This window comes from Carlito syrichta, unplaced genomic scaffold (genome assembly GCF_000164805.1).
Source record: "Carlito syrichta isolate Samal-C Ts95f unplaced genomic scaffold, Tarsius_syrichta-2.0.1 Scaffold289032, whole genome shotgun sequence".
Lineage (NCBI taxonomy): Eukaryota > Metazoa > Chordata > Mammalia > Primates > Tarsiidae > Carlito > Carlito syrichta.
The window spans coordinates 153,235-156,270 of record NW_007233128.1 but is presented as its reverse complement, the minus strand read 5'-3'; positions in this window follow the sequence as shown (position 1 = coordinate 156,270).

Sequence of the window (3,036 nt, the reverse complement as noted above, 5' to 3'; positions counted from 1 at the left end):
ATTGACAAGTGCAATTATATGCACAAAGGTGTTGAAGCAGTTAACTCTGGGAGGATGGAAAAAAGGATATTTTTATTTATCTTTGTCTTTTCAGACTATTCCACACTGCACATTACTTTTGCAATAATGGGGGTTTAGAGACCGGACTGCAGGAGGTAAGAACAGCACGTTTTTGCCTTACACCTAAGGCAAAAGGGAATAAGTTTGGAGGTGTGACTTGTTCAGATAATCTCATACAGAAGAGATCCCAGAGAAGGAGAAGAGGAAGAAATGACTGTTCTCAGGCAAATGTGTCCCAGGCCTTGCTGTCTCTAAGTCAGACCTGATCACATGTCTTGTACAGGACTCTAACAATGAGGGGGCAAACCTTTTAAGAGTAACAAAAAAAGCACCTCATGAAGCTGGGGTTTTTTGTTTTGTTTGTTTATAAGTTGAACGATTTATTTGTGATTAATATTTCTAAAACTTAACTATTGTCAAAGAGGAAAAATATTTTTTCCTCTACTCTCTGATTCAGTGCCTGAAGTTTGCAAAATATACTGACAAAAGATGGATTATCAGGAGAAAGTTTATTTCATGTGCATATGGAGGGCCTCACAGAAAAGATGAGAAAACCCCAAAGAGTCGGTCAGACCCAGAGGTTTATATATGAATTTTTTTTTTTTTTTTTTTTTGAGTGGGAGTCTCACTCGGTTGCCCAGACTGGAGTGCAGTGGCCGCTCCCGGCCACCGCAGCCTCCATCTGCTGGGCTCCAGCTATCCTTCCGCCTCAGCCTTCTGAGTAGCTGGAAATACAGACGTGTGCTACCACGCCCAGCTAATTTTTGATTTATTGTGGAGATGAGGTCCCGCCAAGTTGCCCAGACGGGTCTCGAACCTGCAGGCTCAGGCAATCCACTCACCTCGGCCTCCCAAAGTGCTGGGATTACAGACTGAGCCACCGAGTCCAGCCTATATATCAATTTAACAAAGGGTAATGAATTCGTGGAGAAATAAAAGACCAAAAAAAGGGATTTTGAGCTTCTAGAGGTGGTATATTATAGGAAGACAAATATATGGGGAAAATTCATGGAAGAAGAGGGCTATCTTAATAAGGCTGCCATGTAGAAGCCTCTCAGTGCCCTCCCTGGGCTAATACGAAATCTGGAGCCCTCTCCAGTGATTAAGAGTCATTCCACCCTTTGTGGTATGGGAGAGGGGAGGGGAATAACATCATAAAGGAAAATATATTTCCTGCTTTTGGGGCAAATAGAGAGAAGGTAGAGAGCTTCCCCCCCCCCCCATTTTCTGTGTCTGTTGTTTCTCCTTTGCCTTCAACTCAAAATCATCCTTATGCCAAAGTGACATATTTGGGGATGGTATATTATCTCCTTCACTCTACTGGCATTTTTGGTTTGCCACAATGACTGAGGGAGCTGTCGGCATTTGGAAGGAGGGATCAAATATGTGGGACAGGCCACACCAGAAAGAGTGGGCCCACTGATTGATGTTTCTGGATGGATGCCTCTCCACACAGAGTAGGAATACACACATTACACATACACAATAACATTATACATAGGTTCCTCTCTCTTATCACAACTTTTGTAAATGTAATTACATATAAAGTTTATCTGGAAACAAAGAAATCAATGACTTACCATATGAATCCCTACGAGGGCAAGAATTTTTGCCGATTTTGTTTCCTTCCAAATCCCCTAAAACAACGTCATCTCATTGGCACTCAGTGATGTCTGTGAAATTAATTTGTTGAAAGACTGAATTCCCAGAAAAGAGACACAGTCTCCAATGGGAGTTGTGATCTGGGAGGAAGAGAATTGCTCCCACTCCTCCTGCTGTCTGGCACATGCAGATAACACTTCTGCTACTCAGATATCAACTCCTGGACTCTCCTCCCCATGTTCTCCCTCCCCGGGAAGGTGTAGCCAAGTACAAATTGACGTGTCTGGGACAAAGAACGGGGCCTCGGGTCATCCTCAGAATCAGGCTGCCCACAAGAAGCACTCCCTCCCCTGCCCCTACCTTCCCTGTGCTCCACAGGACAGGTGGTGGCCTGGCACTGGCGTAGCTGGGATCAGAGTCACGTCCATCTAATTCCTGCAGACAGAGATCCCGTTCCCAGATCAGCTTGTCCCCTAGTAAGTGGGATATTTCAATTCCACATTTACCTAACTCTTCTGTCTTATAACTCTATTGGCTCAAAACTATTGATTGGTCCCTGCTGAATTCTAACACCACCTAGTAATGCCAAAATTAGTAAAAATGGACTCGTTACAAAGTACCACATGGCAGCCGGGCTCGGTGGCTCAGTGCCTTTGGGAGGCTGAGGTGAGTGGATTGCCTGAGCCCGCGGGTTCGAGACCCTCCTGGGCAACTTGGTGAGACCTCATCTCTACAATAAATCAAAAAATTAGCCGGGCATGGTAGCGCGTGCCTGTAGTTCCAGCTACTTGGAAGGCTGAGGCGGAAGGATCGCCGGAGCCCAGCAGGTCGAGGCTGCGATGGCCGGGAGCGGCCACTGCACTCCAGTCTGGGCGACAGAGTGAGACTCCAACTCAAAAAAAAAAAAAAAAGTAGCACATGGCACAACCCAAATTATGCCCCATGGCAGGTTGGATTCCCAGGGAAGCAGACCTGAAGATGTTGAGATTTCAATGAAAGAGGTTTTTGGGGTTTTTTTGAGGGACAGCAGGGGATCCTCTCAGAATTAAACACCTGTGAGGTAGCTGGGACAGGATCAGCAGAGAGAGAGGAGTTGAACTGTAGTACAGTTGCAGCCTCAGATAATTATGCAGGGAGTACTGAGCTGGCTGGGGCTAGCTGGATACCCTTTTCCCTCCCAAAACCAGTCATTGAATGCAGACTGCCTCCAGGCAGGGTGTGAGCTTGGCCAAGGGCAATTCCCCTTCCAGGTCCTAAAAGGGGATCATTGAAGCCACCTCGAAGTTGATACACACACACACACACACACACACACACACACTGTTGTATGCTGCTGGCTATAACAACAGCAAAAACATTTTTCCTGTGGCTGGG